Raw genomic sequence first — 13,301 nt, forward strand, 5'->3', positions numbered from 1 at the left:
TCTCAATATCATCAGCGAGCGTCCCTAAATAAACACACGAAACGCCTTCCCTAAGTAGGGGAGGGGCTGTGGCTCAGAGGTAGAGCATCTGATTGGCATGCAGAAGGTCCCAGGTTCAATCCCTGGCATCTCCACTTAAAGGAACTAGGGAAGGAGGTGATGTGAAAGACCCCTGCCTGAGACCCTGGAAAGCTGCTGCTGGTCTGAGTAGACAATACTGACTTTGATGGACCGAGGGTCTGATTCAGTAGAAGGCAGCTTCATGTGGTAAGTGTTCAAGATGTACAGTATTCAGGATACTTTTGCACACAGATATCCTGGCAGCCCCAGAGGACCCCCTGTGCCATCGGTAGGCCCCTGCTTGAATCTCCCCCCCCCCACACACACACACACACTCGCTCTCCATGGCCATTTACTCTGAACCAAGCTCAGGGAAAACCCATTCACAGATCTCCTGGTATTACCTATAGAGCGACCCTTACAAAATTCTCCCAAGAAACTCGCTCTCATGTAGGAATTATTAACACGGCATCTGCATGGAGCTGTTTGGCAATATGCAGAGCGGCTTGCGGAATACACCAAAACCTCCACCGATGAAGTCAACGTTTTTGCAGGAACACTCAAAGCACCCCCAATAAGCGGGATTCTTGTGGCACCGTAAAGATTAACATCATAGGTCCTCACTAACACAGCCTCTCCCATACCATATTCAGCCTAGTTCTTGTATTTCCCTTCCACACACACACACGCACACGCACACCTGTCAACAACAGCAGGCAGGGCACTGCTTGGTCTTCAGCTTGAATTCTCCATCCTCCCCTACACTCCTTCCTGCCCCTTCTGCTCCCACCTCCCTCGCAGGGCCCCCTTCCCCACTCTCTCAATGAGCTTCTTCTTCCTTCCTTTCTTCTCCCTCCTCTCCCCTCCTCTCTTTGGTTCCTGCCGGAGTTATTGATTTTCCTGCCTTTTCTTTCTCTCCCCTCGGGGCCCCGAGTCGTGCTGCGTTTTTGTCCTTTTTCTCGCTTTTATTTCCTGCGCGCATCTCAGTCAGAGGAACACAGAAACTAACATGGCCCCCAGGTGTTTGACATCGCTGGGTGGATGCCACACACCAGGGCAAGTGACCCGGATGTGCCCCCGCCAGACAGACAGTCTGTGCCCGGGACTCGAAGAGGCGGCTGCTTCTGGGGTGGGGACAGGGCAGCTTTCCCCGTTTCTTGAGCGAGCCACGTTCTCTGGTTTGAAGTTTCCCAGCCCTCAGGGATGGATCCCTTGCCTCTAGAGTGGGGGCTGTGGATACGGGGGTATTGGCCTAGTGCTGAGGAGAAGCTGGGCACATCAGGAGGGGCATTTGCTTGGTGAAACTAAGGCCATTTATGCATGGGAGGTTTTGCCTTGGATTTGCTGTTTCTAGATGCACGTTGTCCCCTTCCAAATTCTCAAAACTCAAAAATAAGCCCCCATGTAGAGTTTTCAGAATTCAGATGGGGGAAAGGTAAAGGTCCCCCGTGCAAGCACCGGGTCATTCCTGACCCATGGGGTGACGTCACATCCCAACATTTCCTAGGCAGACTTTCTTTACAGGGTGGTTTGCCAGTGCCTTCCCCAGTCATCTTCCCTTTACCCCCAGCAAGCTGGGTACTCATTTTACCGACCTTGGAAGGATGGAAGGCTGTCAACCTTGAGCCGGCTACCTGAAACCAACTTCCGTTGGGATCGAACTCAGGTCGTGAGCAGAGCTTAGACTGCAGTACTGCAGCTTACCTCTCTGCGCCGCGGGGCTCTTAATGTACATCTAGAGTGGCAAATCCTCCCGTGCATAAATGCCCTAAAATGTTTTCTGTTGACCAAGTTGCCAACCAGCACAAATACTGCCCATGCATTGGGGAAATGGAGTAGACACAGTGACCCCCAAGTCAGAGGGGAGAAGGGCTGAGAGAGGGACCGTAGCCAAGGCCTTAGGTGCCAGCTTTGCTCTCATATAGATCCCAGCAACACCATCACTGGGCCCAGCAACGTCAGCCATACTATCTCAGGTTCATACTCCTGTTCATCTTCTAACGTGATGTATGCCATCACTTGCCGGCAATGCCCATCGACCCTCCACATTGGACTAACAGGCAAGTCCCTGCAACAAAGACTGAATGGACATAAGTCTGACATCAGAAACCAAAACATTCAGAAACCAGTGGGGGGGGGGGGACATTTTAACCTTCCAGGACATTCAGTTGCTGATTTAAGGGTAGCAGTTCTCTTACAAAGGGATTTCAAAGGGAGGTTAGAAAGAGAGACTGCTGAATTACAATAATGAAGCTCAAGACTATGCATTCTCCCGGGCTTAATAGAGATCTGGGATTCCTGTCTCATTACCAGTGCTGATTTCTCCATGCCTACCATCCCTGTGCATATCACATCTAATCCAATCACGCCTGCTAATGTCATTTACTTGCTTTTGACATTTACATTACCATTATGTGTCTAATTCACTCTACTTAAGGATAGATGGAATCGAGTTATAGCTATATCTGAAGAAGTGAGCTGTGGCTCACGAAAGCTCATACCTTGCCAGAAATTTTGTTATTCTTTAAGGCGCTGCTGGACTTTTGCTCTTTTCTACTGCTAGTGACAGACTAACATGGCTACCCATCATGATCTAAGGCCTTAAGCGTTCTTGTTTTGGTGAGCAGATTACCCACACACACACACACACACACATTTCTCTCCCTTTTGTTGTTTAGACCATAAGCTGAATTGCAGCTGCATCTGGTGTGGGGATCCCTCTCCCACTACTGAAGTGCAACTTTCATTGTACCATTGGGAAAGGCCGGAGAAAGACTGGTTGTCTGAAGGACTACATCAGAACCGGGGAACACAACTGGGACTGAAAGGATAAGGAGAGGACTGTAAAGTCCAACTGGCACTATCCGACGAACAGCTCAGGGCCACACCACAAGCCCTGGTGTCTCAGAAGAAGAAGAGTTAGTTTTTATATGCCGACTTTCTCTACCACTTAAGGAAGAATCAAACCGGCTTACGATCACCTTCCTTTCCCCTCCCCCACAGCAACACCCTGTGAGATAGGTGGGGTTGAGAGAGTTCAGAGACAACTGCGACTAGCCCAAGGTCACCCAGCTGGCTTTATGTGCAAGAGTGGGGAAACCAACCCGGTTCACCAGATTAGTGTCCGCCGCTCCAGACCATCGCTCTTAACCAGTACACCACGCTGGCTCTCAGACAGTGGGGGTAGAAAACTGGATCTGAAAAGGGCCTGCTTTGGGAGGGGGATAGCATGTGGGAGTTCGGGGCAAGGGACATACTTGTTGCTGTTTAAGCCTAACCGCCATGCACGGTCCCATCCCTGACCCACTCTCAAAGGGTGTGGCCCTTGCAGAACAAAGCACACGGTGCATCAAGAATTACTGCAGCAAGCTCCACGTTGGGTGCCCCATTAAACTCTCGTGGACATAATCTGCCATATGTCACAGGTCAGGTAGATGTTTTTCCCTGATGTGGGGTGGACGGTGACAGCAGATTAGATGGCTTCTGGGCCCCAACTCTATTTCTCTTAGAAAAGGGAGGGGGCTAAGGAAGAGACTCGTGTGACATCCTAATTTGTGGGGTAAGCGGAGGTAAGGCAGGGATCATCAGGCTGCTTTTCTTTGCAAGAGCACGGCACAGAAGAGACACATGCCTTGGAGAGGTTTAATCAAAGTCGGCAGGTTTCATTTCCACCTGCCAGCCGCCTGTAGGAGTGAAATCCCCCTGGATCACAGGGGGTTTGGGGGAGAGAGGGAGGAAAAGAAGGGGGCACGAAAGAGGTTGTAAGGGGAAGAAATGAGGAGGGGAGAGCTATCGGCTAACAGGAACCAATCACCGGGTTCCCAAGGCCAGAGGGGAGACAAGGGGTCCAGGGTTTCCTGCGTCAATTTCACGCCTCCCGCAAACCCTTAATCCCATCAAGTGACGCTCACCGGCTCTTCTCTGCCTGTAATTAATTTGGAAATCGCACGTGCGCGCACACACACACACACTCAGACCTGCATGCACAGAATCACGGTCTACAGATGCCTCATAATTCTACTTAGCTACTCCCCCTCCTCTGAGAAGCACATCTCCATTCAGGGCTCCCCCCTCCTACTTCTAGAAGAAGAGTTGGTTTTTATATTCCGACTTTCTCTACCACTTAAAGCAGAATCAGGCTTACAATCCCCTTCCCTTCCCACAACAGTCACCCTATAAGGTAGGTGGGGCTGAGAGAGCTCTAAGAGAGCTGTGACTAGCCCAAGGTCACCCAGCTGGTTTCATGTGCAGGAGTGGGGAAACCTACCCGGTTCGCCAGATTAGTGTCCACCGTTCATGTGGAGGAGTGGGGAATCAAACCCAGTTCTCCAGATTAAAGTCCACTGCTCCAAACCACCGCTCTTAACCACTGCACCACACTGGCTTCTACTGCTCCCCGCCCCCCAATCTAAACATTTCCACCTCTCCTCTCCCAGCTTTGTTTGAGTCAGAGCTCAACTACAGCAGCTGTGTTCAGGTTTTTGCCCTGGAATGCATGAAGTAGTAACAGAACATGTGCAGAATGTGTTCCACTTTCTTTTTAGAAACGGGTCCGTTTCTGACACAAGCAGCGTCAGGGCCTGAGCATGGGGAGGGGCCCTGGCTCCATGGTAGAGCATCTGCTTGGCATGCAGAAGGTCCCAGGTTCAATCCCCGGCATCTCCAGTTAAAAGGACTAGGCAAGTAGGTGATATGAAAGCCCTCTGCCTGAGACCCTGGAGAGCTACTGCCAGTCTGAGTAGACAACACTGACTTAGATGGACCAAGGGTCTGATTCAGTAGAAGGCAGCTTCATGAGTTCATGCCTGAAGGGAACACCGGACTGTCCCTTTTCACCAGTTCCAGATGGGGCAGGCTGTGGGTTACCTAACGCTTAGCAGCGGAAACGCTCTGCACATGCTTGTCTCGGTCTGTTTGTATGGCCCTGGACCGATCCCTGGCACTGAAAAGTGGCTGCAGAGCCAACGTGCGATGAAGCCCTACCTACTGGCACCACCGCCTGCCCGTCTTGCCCCCTCAAACTATTCCAACCTTAATTTATGGCATTTGCCTCTCAGCGCAGGGTGAAGAATCGCTGCCCAAACAGCTGCTTCCAGAGTCTCTTTCATTTTCCTCCTCGATTGGCAAGGCCCTTTCCCAGCTGTTTTGGTGTGCAGATTTCAGGCAAAGCTGCCAACCCCCCAGCCTTGCGCTACGTTGCCCCCGTTTCCTGGAACCTGGACAACAGTCCACTTTCGCTATAGCACAGCTGCGCCCAGCCATTCTTGAAGCCCCCGCACTCTCCGCTCTTTGCTGCAGCCAGGAGAACCTATTTCATAAGGGTCCGTTGGTGGCTCATTCTGGTAACCGGAGCACCTGGGGAAAGGGAGGGGCCCTTCGGCAACATTCCCAGAATCCTCCAGATTTGCAGGGAGAGACGGGGGGGGGGGGCGGGATGGCGGCACGAGATAAATGGGAGAGGGTGTGAAAGAACGCACGGGTAGCGCACATGAAAAAGTAGTGTAGGCACAGCTGGAAAAGACCTGTTGGCACACAGTCGAAGGATATTAATAAACATCATCCTGGAGGATGTGTGAAGGAGGGTGGGAATCTGCAAAGAGTGCAAAGGGTGGGCCCAGCATCTTTGTCTGTTTACAATCTGAGCATCTCTTTCAGTGTCTAGCTGCAGACTGGCCATATTAAATTATGTTGCTACAGTCTGAGTTAGAGTGTGTGGTGGGAAAGGACAGCTACAGTGCACAATATGGAAAAGGCCAAACCGCAACGGTCTTTTACTTGTGCACGCGCATGCACGCATACCCTGTGACAGACATTCGGACGAGCATTCTGATAAGCTGTGGTCTGCGCACAAGGCGGAGATCAGCAGCCACAGCCAGAAAAGGGGTGTGTTACAAGGATGCTAACTGGCCCTGGGCATTAACAAGAAAGAACTTCAACCACAGTGTGAAGCTGTGGAGTTAAACAGTATTTATTATAGCATGTGTGAAAGATGGAGCGAAAAAAACCAGGCAAAATTGTCCATGCTGGCCATTGTATGTAGTGGAAGTATACAGCCACATTGGCTAGGGGGCTGCTATATTAAACAAATGTCGGATTATTGAGGTGTAGGCAGATTTTTAACGTAGGCCTGGACAATGTGAAAGCAGTGTGTAGGGCACAGTCGGGTGATTCAGTGTGACAATCACCATCTCAGGGGATCTACAGAAGTATGTACCGTGCAAGGGTGTATTCGTGTCAAGCCTCCACCTTGTGGAACGGCCTACCCAAGGTGGTCAGGGAGCTCCCTCTTTCCTGGCTTTCTGCAAACTATGCAAAACTGAATTATTCAAGAGAGCGTTTCTACACAGGCAGTAAAGTAGCACTGTCCAAAAGGTCTTAACCAGCGTGGTGTAGTGGTTAAGAGCCGTGGTTTGGAGGGGTGAACTCTGATCTGGAGAACGGGGTTTGATTCCCCACTCCACCACATGAGCAGCGGAGGCTAAACTGGTGAACAGGGTTGGTTTCCCCACTCCTACACACGAAGCCAGCTGGGTGACCTTGGGAAAGTTACAGCTCTGTTAGAGCTCTCTCAGCCCCACCTACCTCACAGGGTGTTTGTTGTGGGGAGGGGAAGGGAAGGTGATTGTAAGCCGGTTTGAGTCTCCCTTAAGTGGTAGAAAAAGTCGGCATATAAAAACCAACTCTTCTTCTTCTTAATGAAGTATCTTGGATAAATGATTGGGGACTGCGGTCTATACTGCTGTGTATAGTTTGATGTGGGTAAGATCCTATTGTGTGATTTTGCATCATTTAATGTGTCAAGGTAACGCTTAAGCTTTGCTTCAGTTCAGTTTTTTAGACTTCTGGTTGGTTCTATAACCCAAATCCTATTTCATCATTTATTGAGCGTCCCATCTTATTGATTGTAATGACTTGCTCTGGGTAATCCACCTTGAGTCCAAGTGAGAAAGGCAGACTATAAATAACATAAATAAATAAATAATAAGAAGAGTTGGTTTTTATATGCTGACTTTCTCTACCACTTAAAGGAGACTCAAACCGGCTTACCATCACCTTCCCTTCCCCTCCCCACAACAGACACCCTATGAGGTAGGTGGGGCTGAGAGAGCTGTGACTAGCCCAAGGTCACCCAGCTGTCTTCATACGTAGGAGTGGGGAAACCAACCTGGTTCACCAGATCAGAGTCCAGTGCTCCAAACCACTGCTCTTAACCACTACACCACACTGGCATGACACTGGGAAGTGTGGCTGCTGTGTGTGCATAGATGTAGTCATTGTGCATCAAATAAGCAAAGAGTAAAGATCTGAATGGAGAATATGCATAAACACATTGTGTATGTCCGCCAAAGAATGTAGAATAAACACACATGGTATGAGCAGGGAACTGTGTAATCTGTCCTGTCAATGTCCACAATTTCCAAGTGATATCTGCCTACTGACCAGTAAAGTGTAAAGATTTTCCAAGAGGCAAATTTGTATAACGACCGGGCAATATATGAAATGCCCTCTTTGTGCAATAAAGTTATGTACATTTGGGGATTATACACACTCTATGCAAAATGTCCCCATTTTATGCTGTTGATTTGCGCACATTCTCCTTGCAGTCCAGTGAATCTGCACAGCAGTCAGTGTTTATGCACATTCTCCATTCAATATACCTTATCCACAACTTGCATGCGGCTACATCATTTGAAAATATGTTCATTTAAAAAAAAAAAAACCTGCTTAGTAGAAAAGCGTGTTGGGAAACAGGCTTGCAGCAGATTCAGCCAGAGTTGTGTTTTAAGGACTGGCAGGTTCCCTGTGAGGCCTTTGGGTATATTGGGGGACGGGAGACGGGGATGTGGGAGTATAAGTGGGTGTTGCCACTCATCTCTGGGTATCTATATGTCACCTTGCTCAGCTGTCTGCATTCAGAGTGGCGTCATTTCTTGGCTGGCTGGTTGTGTGCACATTTCCACTCAGGTTGCACTGGCAAGTCGCATGCCACATTTCTTTAGCATCAGCCAGGTACCAAGCACACTTGTTGCGTTGCTGGCACGAAGTCTGGGCTGCACAATCTGCCGTGCGCCTCGGCATCGCAGACTGACCACACCCAAACCAGCCACACCGTTTGCCAGGAGGCGCCTCCACCGGCCAGCCCTCCTGAAGGGAAGAAATGGCACGAGGCAAACCGGAGAGAGCCATTGTTGACGGCTGCAGGTCTAGAAGGAGGGACTGCCAGCCAGCAGCCAGGCATGCGGTCCCCCTCTCAAGTGGAAGAGACAATTGCTTCAACACAAACATTAATAATGCCTCCAGCACGCCAATCAGGCAGATGTGCTTCAACCATCCTCGCCTCCTCCGTCTTCATAACAGCCTCCAGAGGTAGATCATTAACACGACCATGTGACAGATGGGGAACTGAGGCTGGGAACAGTTTGGTTTCACGGCCGAGCTGGGGCCTGAACCCGACTCCTTCAAGGTCCGTAGCTGACCTCTGTTTGCCGAACAATACAGGCAATCAGGAATGGGTCGCTCTGCTTTGACACACATTGTGGAATTGAGGAGCGTCCACTGAAACAGCTGTATACACACACAGCCTGAGGAAAGATGGTCATCGACACCCATGCAAGAAGAGACAGCCGAGCAACGTGCATGCACAGCCAGAGAGGAGGCTGTGGGTGAAGCAGACAGTCAGAGGGCAGAGACAGCCGCTGACCCACACAGAGTGGAGAGAACCAACCGTCTGCAGACACAAAAGAGAGAGGGGGAAAGCACCACCGATACAGTCACACAAGGCAGGGTGGATATATAACCCCTGGCACGCATACACTGGTATAATTATCAGCAAGGAGAGACGGACGTTGATGCATTCTAAGAAGCAAAGAGGATCACTGACAGATACGTACAGTCAGAAGGGAGAAGCGGCAACTGATACAGGCAGAGCTCCTTCAAGGACACATCTGATTAGCAAGACATTCAATCTCACAGCTCCCGTGTGTGAGAAGACCACGAGCAACGGAAAAGAAGCACAGCACCAGGCTCCACACACCCAGCAAGGTGGAGTTCAAACACTGGATATTTATAGACAAAAGACAAATGCACTCTCTCTTTCAGAGGTCATATTCATTGTCAGATCGGGCCGTACCAATGAACCGTCTTGTCCTAGAACCCTGACTGTGGCACGTCAGCGTTCAGTTTTCTTTAGTAATGAGCCTCAAATGAAGAACATTGCTTCAACCCTCACAACCATGTGGCCTACTGCACGGACCCCATTTCACACTAGGAGGAAAGGGCAAACATACACTCTGAATTGGCAGGCACGGACTGCCCCTGGGATCGCCCAGAGTAGGAAGGCGCTCTCCCTCGCCCCTTTGGTTTTGCAATCCACCTGTGGGCCACACCGAAACCACCCACCCATATAAACAGGTCTGAAGAAGGGATGAGAACGGAAGCAACTCACACGTCCTTTGGCAAAAGCCCGCACCTGCTCAGGGATTCACACCACTTCCTCCACTCTGAAGACACAGCTCCCAGGGGAAGCCCTAGTGGTAGCTGAGAAGGGAATTTTTTCATCTGCCTCTCACTCCGCCTATCTCTGCCTCTCCTGCCCAATCTTATTGGCTGGTGCCAACCTGATCCTGTCCCCAATATTCTCTTCAACTCGCTTGGGGGGGGCAATTTGAAAAATCCTGCGGCAGTAAGTTCCACAGATCATGCACTGTGTGTGGGTGGCAAACCCTTTAGGGAAGGGGATCCTAAGAGACAGCAGGTGGCACCCCTGAGAGCAGGACAGAGGGGATTCTGACATAAACGCACACCAGCCAACAGAGGCGGTATCTCTACTGCAACAGATCCCACCCATCTTCCTTCAGCACAGCACCTTCAGGAAATAGCACCCCCCCCCAGTGCCTCGGTCCTCCTTAGCCTCCTGCCTATACCCTATCTTTGCATCCTTCCTCTTGTTTTCATTCCCCCTGCGTCCATATTTCCTCTCCCCTGCCAATTTTTCTATTAAAAAAATACCACAGATACTGTACTGCTATTTCTGTCACAAAAGAGACGGATGGCTATTTCCAGGGCCTGGCATTAGGGTGTATGTATGAGAAAGAGACTGGCGCACAAGACAGCATGCAAGAGGTGGGCATATGAGGATCCGACAGCATCAGCAAAGGAGGGAGGACCCAGGCATCCTGCCTCCAAGGGTCCTCTCCAGTTCACAAAACCGAAGGCTGAATCCTTTCCCCCAAAGGATTCAGGTGCATTGATGGCCATATCCATGTAGCCTCGGCCCCTTCCTAGAAAAACCAAGGTACCAATCCAGCCATAGGCCTAATTCTATAGTGAAGCTGCCTATTAGACAACTGGCCCGAGCGAAAAAGCACCTATTGAGTGTATGGGGGAAAGGTGCTAATGGGAAAGGGGGATGTGAAGGCCATGAGGGGTTTGCCCCCCCCCGGGTTAAGTCGCGTTGCCAGCTCCAGGTTGGGAAACACCTGGAGATTTTAGGGGTGAAGCCTGAGGAAGGCAGGGTTTGGGGAGGGACTTCAAATGGTAGAATCCACCTTCCAAAGTGGCCATTTTCTCCAGGGGGGAAGTGATCCGGAGATCAGTTGCGATAGTGGGAGATCTCCAGCCACCACCTGGAGGTTGGCAACCCTAAGGTTAAGGGAAGGAACGGGGAAGCTGGCTTCATACCTGGACCCTGGGGATGTGGAGGGGAAACCAGGATGGCTTAGGAGGGTGGTGAGGGTTGTGGTTTAGGATCTGAGAAGCCGAGTGAACCAGGGTTGTCTCCTGACCCCATAGTAAGATCCTGGATACATTAATTCCTCCCTTATTTACCTGTCCTGGAGGAAGGGAGGAAAAAAGGTAGGATTTTGCTTTCCTCTACTCCTTCTCTGCCTAAGAAGTGCAGTGGAAGGTTTTTTTGGGGGGTGGGTTTGGAAATGACTGGTAGACAAATTATCCTACAGCAGCACAGATAGGAGTCCTTCTACCTGTCCAAACCCATAAGAACAGACTGGCCCAGACAGACCTCCAAGGCTTCGTGAATAGGGTTGCCAGCTCCAGGTTGGGAAACACCTGGAGATTTGGGGGGCGGAGCCTGAGGATGGTGGGGATTGTGGAGGGGAGGGACTTCAACGCCATAGAGTCCAATGGCCAAAGTGTGGCCATTGTCTCCAGGGGAACTGATCTCTACCGGCTGGAGATCGGTCGTAATAGCAGATCTCCAGCTACTACCTGGAGGTTGGCAACCCTGTTCAAGAGGGAGAGAACTCGGCGGCCAGGGCCTCCCCTGCCATCCAGTGGGCCAGGGACCGGCCTGGACGCCCTGGCCTCTGCCAGCCCGTCTTGGGTCCGGTCCACTGGGAAGCGGAGCCCTGGCTTTAGGGGACCCGGCGGCGCGCCTTTGGAGGTCGCGTGGCGCGGCCGGCCGGCTGGCGTCGGAAGGCCCGGGTGGGAACGGGCCCGGCCCGGCTCCTCCGTGGGGAAAAGCCCTGCCTTGGGGGGTGGGGTGGGGTAAGGGGCTTCCCTGCCTCCAGCCACAACGCAGTCCCCCCTACCCACCCCCAGCGCTCCGAAAGCCCGCAGTCTCGCCCTGCTGTAACCATTGCACCACACTGCCTTCCGGGAGCACCCAGCGCCTCCTGGCTGGGGAGGGGGCCAAAGCTCCTGCCCTCTCCTCCTCCCCCCCCACCCCGCCCCACCAATGGCCCTTCCCGGGCCCGCTAACCACTAGGCTCCGCTCTCCCCTCCCGGAGAACTCACGCGCGCCAGGTCCCGTCCCAGCCAACCCGGCAGGCTCCTCTCCTCTCCCCGAGCGGCCGGCAGCAACCTCTCGGCCGGGCCGCCCCGCCACATCCCCCCCCCCCGGGCCGGCCAGCCTCCTTCCCCTTCGCCCAGCGGCCACGCCGGCGCAGCGGGGAGAGCCGCGGCGCTGGCGGGGGAGAAGAGACGGGGACCCGCCGGCGTCTTTGGCCGCGTCTCTCTCCTCGAACAAGGTAGAGAGATGCCCTTCAGTCGGATCTCGGGCGGCGGGGGGGGGGGGAGGCAGACTCGGCTTCTCTATGAATTAAAAAAAAAACCAAAAAACACCACCTCTGCAACCGAGCCTGCACGCCCCTCTCCTTTTTTTTTTTTTTTTTTGCAGTTACAAATGAATTCAGAATAATAACAAGGGGGGGGTAACAGAACAACCCCCCTCCCAAATCACCTTTTTGCATCTCACACTCTTGCAGTCTTGGGTGATCGATGCCACAAACAAATCACGCGTGAGTGTACGCACGCACACACTCACAACCGAGAGGATGGAGAGGGGGGTCACCCATCTTTCCCCCTGCAAACCCAGCCCCCTTGGAAATCTCAACTCCAACCTGGGTTTCCCTCCCCCCGTATAAGAAAGACGCCGGGGGGGGTCAAAACCGCCCCCCTTCCCCCCTCCAGGGTCAGCCACGCATTAATCTAAGATATCATCAGTATAATGGGGAGGGGGCGGCAAGATCTCCACTTGTCATACGGGTCTCCCCCCCCCTCCATGTTTTAAACCCAGGGTACCGAGGGCGGCAGAGGAAACCCCCTCCCCTTATTCGAGCAGCGATCCCCGCCTGATCTCCTGCATCACAAAAACCCGGACGGACGTTTTTTTTTGGGGGGGGGGGGAGAGATAAAATTTGTTTAAAAAGAGGAGCGGGTCTTACCTATTCATGACAACTCCCGAGGAAAGAATAACCCAGGATGTGAAGGGCGGCAAAAAATTTCTCCGCGTCTGGAAAGAGAGAATTTTTTTTCCTCCTTGGTTTTTTTTTATATGAAAAAAAAAATGTATTCCTATTTTTTTTTAATCGCTTCTCCTGCGGGGAATCAAAGAAACGCTACATCCAACCAGCCACGGGAGCAGCAGCAGCATCAACCCCCCCTTCTCTCCCCCCACCCCACCACCACCAAATTCCTTCCCGATCTTTATTCACCGCTCAGGGGGCCCCCTCCGCCTTCTCTCCCCCCTCCGCGTCTGTCTCCGCTCAAGGTTGTTGCAGGCTTCCGCGTTACACATGTTGCATCCCAAAGTTACAGCAGGAACCGGCGTCGGAGCGGGGCGGCTGGTCGCCTGCAAGAGTGGGGGGGGGGGGGGAGAGAGAGAAAAGGCAAAGTCTCTTGCAAAAGCAGCCTTTCCCCGGGGCCTGGAGCCCGGAAATCTCCGCAGCGCTTGGAGAGCCCAGTTATTTATTTCCTTTATGACCCCCCACTCGCGTTTCCAC

General features: G+C 52.1%; 1 protein-coding gene across 1 annotated transcript in view; it reads right to left on the bottom strand.

Moving 5' to 3' along the window:
- GRIN2D (glutamate ionotropic receptor NMDA type subunit 2D) overlaps positions 1–12,851 on the bottom strand; it is a 57,933-nt gene extending 45,082 nt beyond the window's left edge. Inside the window, exon 1 of the mRNA XM_056863076.1 lies at positions 12,744–12,851. The gene's annotated coding sequence lies outside the window, so the exon portion shown is untranslated. The remainder of the gene's footprint in view (positions 1–12,743) is intronic.
- Positions 12,852–13,301: the final 450 nt, after the last annotated feature.

The sequence above is a fragment of the Euleptes europaea genome, chromosome 18, assembly GCF_029931775.1.
Source record: "Euleptes europaea isolate rEulEur1 chromosome 18, rEulEur1.hap1, whole genome shotgun sequence".
In the NCBI taxonomy this organism is placed as follows: Eukaryota; Metazoa; Chordata; class Lepidosauria; order Squamata; family Sphaerodactylidae; genus Euleptes; species Euleptes europaea.